The following is a 6,930-nucleotide window of genomic DNA, read 5'->3' as shown; positions in this document are numbered from 1 at the left end:
AGGCAGGTGTGCGATGGGTCCGGGCGAGCAAGACGCGGCTGGTCCGGCTGCTCTTCGTTTGGAACGCGGTGCCTTCTGTTGAAGTTGCTATTTTTAACAACACATGTGGCAACAGCACTCATTCCCCCACGAGCCTATAAAGCTACCCGAGCCCTCAAAACAGAATCAAAAGATGAAATTAAAAAATATTTCGGTATTGCCCGTCCTGTGTGGCTCCGTGGTTGAGCACTGACCTCCGAACCAGGAGGTCATGATTGGATTCCCAGTCAGGGCACATCCCCGGCGGGGGGCGTGCAGGAGGCAGCAGGTCCATGATTCTCTCTCATCATGGGTGTTTCTCTCGCCCTCCCTCTCCCTTCCTCTCTGACATGAATGCAAGTATACTTTTTAATATCCTTCGTTGAGGTTAGAACAGTCGATCACACATTCCACACTGTGTCTGTGTCTCAGTGCGTCTGTCTTACCTGCCCCCGCCTTCCCCTCTGCCTGGACGCGGGCACCTCGGGGCCCCGGTATGAACTCTGTGGCACCGGCTCTGACAGGCACCCGGGTCGCAGGGAGGACGCCGAGTGTGGGGTGCAGGTACCTGGGACGGGGCGGCAGGAGGGGTCCGGACACCGCCAGCCTGGTATTCTGGGGCTCCCCAGCTCCAGCCCAGCCCAGCAGCTCCTATCTTAGGGCCCCGCCCCCGGGTGAGTTGGGCAGAGCTCGGGGTGGAGGCCCTATGAGTGAGGTTCTGGGGTCCCCCCACCCCCGCTGCTAGCAGGGGAGGCGCTCAGGGTCCTGCCAGAGAAAGTGGGGTAAGTCACACGTGACATTCCCTTTGGCTTTAAATCCCTGTTCCCTTGGGAAGTAACGTCCTGGACTCCCTCCGGGAGGAAGCCTCTTTAGCAGCGGGCACCCGGCCAGGTGGTCCCCCACCTCTCAGACGGCGGCGGCTGGGGCCAGGTTCAGGGGCCAGGTTCAGGGGCCAGGTTCAGGGCCGCTACCGTCAGTAACGAGCTGGTTTACACGTTTAAATCTCACTCTTACTGCTGCTGCCTGCTGAGCGGGGGTGGGGGGGGGGGGGAGAAGGGGGGGGGGGGGAAGGGGGGTGGGGGTGGCGAAGGGGGGCGAGGGGTTCTCCGAACAAACTCGCTGTGCGGTTGGCAAGGCTGTGACCAGGTGCCTTCCCCATCCAACCGGGCCCCCTTCCCTCCACCCCTGCGACACATTGAAATACATTTTATTGATTTTTAGGGAGAGAGGAAGGGAGAGGGAGAGAGAGAAACATCAATGATGAGAGAGAATCACGGGTCAGCTGTCGCCTGCACACCGCCTCCCACTGGGGACCGAGCCCACCCCTCCCCACCCCCCCTCCGGACCTGTGCCCTGACCGGGAATCGAACCGTGACCCCCTGGTTCATGGGTCGTTGCTCAGCCCCTGAGCCCCGCGGCCGGGCTCCTGCGGCACATGCAGCCCAGTCGTCTTTGTTCGGGGAGTTTGCGCGTTTTCAGCCTTTGACTCTGAGCTGCTCCCGCCGAACGCGTGTCTGGTGCCCGCCCTGTCCTCCTCTGGGCCCGGCCCACGGTCCCCCCTCCCCGCCCCCAGCAGCTCGGCCGCGTTCCTACGTTAAATTAGTTCAGAGACGTGGTGTCGGAGAAGGACCCCACCGTGGGCTGACCTACGAGCTGGCCCGCCCCGTCCTTGGAATGTGTGCTCTGCCCTCCGGCCACGGCGGGCACTGTCCAGGGTCACAGACTGAGGCCTTGCATGGCGCTCGGGACTGGCCCTGGGGGACCCTGTGCACACTTCAAGACTCGGCGGGTGGGGCAGAGGTCTCCTGGTCTTGCCTCGAGGTTCCCCAACTTCTTAACCCGCCCCCTCCCCCTGAGGGGCCCCCCTCTTTCCTGCGTCTCCTCCTGCCCTCTGAGTAGGGGACCGGGTTTGCTAACCGCCCTGGACCTGGCTGTGCACCCCTGACCGCACTGCACCTGAGGTGGCCTGGCCAGGGAGCTGGACCCCAGAAGGCCCCGCCCGGAGGGGGAGAGCAGGGGTCTCAGGGATCGAGGGTCCACCCTGCCCGGTGGGCAGGGGCAGGGGCTCCACGGCAGGTGCTCTGAAGGGTGGGCATGTGGGAGCCACTCTTGAGGGGCTGAGGACAAAGGGGGGGTGAGAAGGCAGGGACCCCTGGGGATCTCAGAGGGTTTGGCCTGACCCGGGAGGGGCGGGGGCCCGGGAGTGCCCGGGGAATTCCATCTGGGGCTGGTCCAGGCTGGCGATCGCCAGGTGGCAGGCGGTCGGGACGGCGGCTGCCAGGTGGCCCGGAGGACGGCGCCAGGTCTACCTCCCGGTCACACCTGGGTAGCGGGTGTCAGGTGGAGAGGCCTGTGGGTGCTTCAGGGGCTTACCTGGAGGGCCCCCTGCATGTGCAGGCATCGTCCGAGACTAGAAAGTTCCAACACAAAGCGTGAGGTTCCCGGGAAGTCAGAGCGGGGGCCGCCTTTCCTGGTGCCGCAGCCTCCTCTCCTCTTTTCCATCCTCACCCTCGGATGTTCCCCATTGATTTTAGCGAGAGTGGGAGAGAGAGGGAGGGACAGAGAGAAACACCGATGTGAGAGAGACATCTCGATTGGTTGTCTCCGGCATATGCCCCAGAACAGGGCGAGGAGCCTGCAACCGAGGTACGTGCCCTTGACTGGAATCGAACCCGGGACCCTTCAGTCCACAGGCCGACACTCTATCCACTGAGCCACACCAGCCAGGGTGCAACCTTCCTTTTAAACATTTTTTTAAAATAAACTTTTATTGATTTTAGAGAGGACGAGATAGAAACATCAATGATGAGAGAGTCATGGATTGGCTGCCTCCTGCACGCCCCCCACTGGGGATGGAGCCCGCAACCCAGGCCTGTGCCCTTGACCAGGAATCGAACCGTGACCTCCTGGTTCCTAGGTCGATGCTCAGCCCCTGAGCCCCGCGGCCGGGCCCACAACCTTCCTAAGGTGGGTCATGTCGGCAGCGTGCTCACCGGCTCCGCCCCGGGGGTTCCTCACTCGCGCTCTCCTCAGGGACAATGGCTCTTCCGCGGGGTTGTGTTTTCCACTGAGAGTGAAAGCTGCTGGTGGTCAGCATCCGCCCACCCTCTGGGCGCCCGCTCTGGGACCGCGCGGAGCCCTCGGGCCGGTCCTCTCCACCGTCCCAGTCCCGGCCTCATCCTCGTCACAGCCAGCGGTGGTCATGGGCTCATGGAGAAACGAGAGAGCTGCCCAGTGCTCGCTGTGTGGGCACAGGAGGAGGCAGACCGCTTGCTGTGGAGGAAGGCAGAGGAAAGGCCCTGGCTGGTGTGGCTCAGCGGATAGAGCATAAATCAGCACACCGAAGGGTCCCGGATTCGGTTCCGGTCAAAGGCACATGCCTGGGTTGCAGTCTCGACCCCCAGTAGGGGGCGTGCAGGAGGCAGCCAATCAGTGATCATGGATGTTTCTATCTCTCCCTCTCCCTTCCTCATTGATATCAACAAAAATATATTTGTATATAAAAAAGAAAACATTGCTCTAACCGGTTTGGCTCAGTGGATAGAACGTCAGCCTGCGGACTGAAAGGTCCCAGGTTCGATCCTGGTCAAGGGCATGTACCTGGGTTGCAGGCACATCCTCTCTAGGAGGTGTGCAGGAGGCAGCTGATCGATGTTTCTAACTCTCCATCCCTCTCTCTTCCTCTCTGTAAAAAATCAATAAAATATATATTTTTTAAAAAAAGAAAACATGGAGGAAAGAATTGCAGAAGCATGGAGTGTCCACAGGAATGGCAGGAGCACTTACTGCGTTGCCCTGCACACCTGGGCACGCCTGCCTTTCCCTGCGTTGCCCTGCACACCTGGGCACGCCTGCCTTTCCCTGCGTTGCCCTGCACACCTGGGCACGCCTGCCTTTCCCTGCGTTGCCCTGCACACCTGGGCACGCCTGCCTTTCCCTGCGTTGCCCTGCACACCTGGGCACGCCTGCCTTTCCCTGCGTTGCCCTGCACACCTGGGCACGCCTGCCTTTCCCTGCATTGCCCTGCACACCTGGGCACGCCTGCCTTTCCCTGCGTTGCCCTGCACACCTGGGCACGCCTGCCTTTCCCTGCGTTGCCCTGCACACCTGGGCACGCCTGCCTTTCCCTGCGTTGCCCTGCACACCTGGGCACGCCTGCCTTTCCCTGCGTTGCCCTGCACACCTGTGCACGCCTGCCTTTCCCTTAATTGCCCTGCACACCTGGGCACACCTGCCTTTCCCTGCATTGCCCTGCACACCTGGGCACACCTGCCTTTCTCCGGCTCTGGCCTCATGTACCTGGGCAGATCCCATCTCTCTTGGCACCTCCGTTCCCACCTGTCAGCTGAGGGGAAGGGCTAGGTCGCTCTCCTTGGACAGCCTAAGGCCCCGTCTCAGGAACAGTGCTGCCCCCCAGGTCTCCGCCCAGGAGCGCCCCCGGGGAGGGACAGGGCTGCCACCGACTGCAGCTGCCCGGGGCTCACCTGAGCTGCAGAATGTGTGTGGTGTTTCCCGGGACAGGGAGCCGGTCACGCTCCGCGTCCCCTCACGCCCGCTTCCCGTTTCCAGCTCGGTGCCCCCTCCTCTGCCTGGGAGGCCGGCGCTCTGTGCTCGGTGAGCAGCCCTGGCCTGGCGGGCGGCTCCGGGCTCCGGGCTCCGGGCTCTGGCCTCTGGCTCTCCAGGAGAAGGGGAAGCTCTGGGGTGGAGCCTGGCTGGCGGCTCAGGGATTGAGCGTCGACCTCAGAGCCGGGAGGTCACAGTTCCCGACTCCGGGTCAGGGCACGTGCACAGGTTTAAGGCTCCATCCCCAGTGGGGGGCGTGCAGGACGCAGCCGATCAACGATCCTCTCTCATCAGTGATGTTTCTATGTCTCTCTCTCCCTTCTTCTCTGAAATAAATTTTAAAATATTTAAAAGAAAAAAAGAGAGCTCTCTACAGGCCCTTTCAGACCTCAGCAGGCACGTGGGGCCCGGACCAGGCCGCCTCGGGAGCCAACTCACGGAGTTCCGAAATCCAGGCGCAAAAAGGGGGCGCTCCCTTTCCTCCGCGGACATAACCCAGGGGCTGGTGCTTGAGCATCACCCCATGGCCCCTGGACTCGGGCCGCTGAGAGAAGTCCTCCGAGGTCAGCACCGCAGTGCCCGTCCGAGGCCCACACCCCGCGGGATGGGCTGCCGGGGATGGAGGTACCCCGGGCACTGACACCCCTCCCAGGGCACCAGGGTGAGCACAGGTTCAGCTGCCCGTCCACAGGGGGTTTGTAAGGACGGGAGGATGTTGCCCCATGGGCGCAGGCTGAACTGGGTGTCTCTAACGGCTGGGAAACTGGGACGAGAGCAGGAAGCCACCCTCAAGATGCCAAAAGATGGGGCGCTCACAGAGCGCTGTTGTTGGGCCTCAGACAGATCGGAGGGGCTGGGGGTGCTGAGGGGTGTGTATGGGGGGGGCACAGAAGAGGGGGGACGGGCTGGCAGAGGCCTGGGTCCCTGGGGAAGAAGTATTTCTGGAGACAGCGGGGCTCTGGCGTCTGAACGCTCTGTGGGGACCGCGGGGAGGTGTCTGCTGAGCTCTGGCCCGCTGCCTCCCCAGCTACCGCGGAGATTTTCCTAGAAGTCGGGGCGGGGTGTGGGGGGCATCGGGTGCAGGCAGGTGGTAGCGTGGTACTTGTCTTGGCGTTGGGGTGGTGGGGCATGCACAGCCCTTCAGTTCAGCTGACCCGACTTATTTGGGGTCACAGGAGGGACGGATAGAAGTCAGGGGAAGTGGCCCACCCTCCCCCCAAAAGCCGTAGTGTGGATCTGCCCCTGACCAGCCCGGAGAACATGCAGGCCACCAGCAGGCCGCCCTCCCCAGGCCCCGGCCAAAGGAATGAGGCCGCAGGCCGGGCCGGACTTGCTTCCGCCCGTTCAGGATTATCCTGACTTGATTGATTCCCTCCTTTCTCCCTCAGCACATGCCTCCCGGGGAGGACGCGAGGAGGCCCGGAGTGGGCATCTGCCCCGGGGTCGGGCCCAGTGCCACACGCCAGGGGCCTGAACACAAACACAACCTGTTATTTTATTTTATTTTATTTTTTAACCCAAGTGCTTTTAAAGACTTCTTTGAAATGTGGGACAATTATGCAAGCAGGAAAAAAAAGTATCTAGAGCAAATATTTAACTTTGCCTTTGGTATGTTGAACTCACTGGCCCATGCAACTCTCTCAGGCATGTCCTACAAGATTGAGTTAACAAATATGTGTAAAATATGTATTAAAATGAGGTCCGGTTTCGGGCTCCATCCTCAGTGGGGGGCGTGCAGGAGGCAGCCGATCAGTAATTCTCTCTCATCATGGATGTTTCTCTCTCCCTCCCCCTTCTCCCATCCTCTCTGAACTCAATAAAAAGATATACTTTAAAAATAATTTAAAAATGTGCCTATAAAATACAAAAGTCTATGGCAGCGGTTCTCAACCTGTGGGTCGCTACCCCTTTGGCGGTGGAACGATCCTTTCACAGGGGTCGCCTGAGACCATCCTGCATATCAGATATTTACATTACGATTCCTAACAGTAGCAACATGACAGTTATGAAGTAGCAACGAAAATAATTTTACGGTTGGGTCACAACATGAGGAGCTGTATTTAAAGGGCCAGCAGGTTGAGAACCACTGGCTATGGCATATGCTATATGTGTAGTTTCCTTCACGGGAGGCGCATTGGGGTTCTGTGTAATGGAGGCTCTCTGTCCTGGGAGCAGCTGTTACACCCCTGGACGCGGTTGCCCCCCTCGCCCCCCATGGCAGATCTTGGAGGCAGAAATACGGACTATTGGAAGCTCAGGACCAGAGACCTCGGTCGCTTACTCGGAGCCACACAGCACGGGAGGGAGGAAGTACGTTAGGGCCCGAGCACAGCTGTCAGCCAGGGCTCC

Source organism: Myotis davidii, unplaced genomic scaffold, assembly GCF_000327345.1.
Source record: "Myotis davidii unplaced genomic scaffold, ASM32734v1 scaffold3211, whole genome shotgun sequence".
Classification (NCBI taxonomy): domain Eukaryota; kingdom Metazoa; phylum Chordata; class Mammalia; order Chiroptera; family Vespertilionidae; genus Myotis; species Myotis davidii.
Note: the sequence above shows the minus strand (reverse complement) of the source record.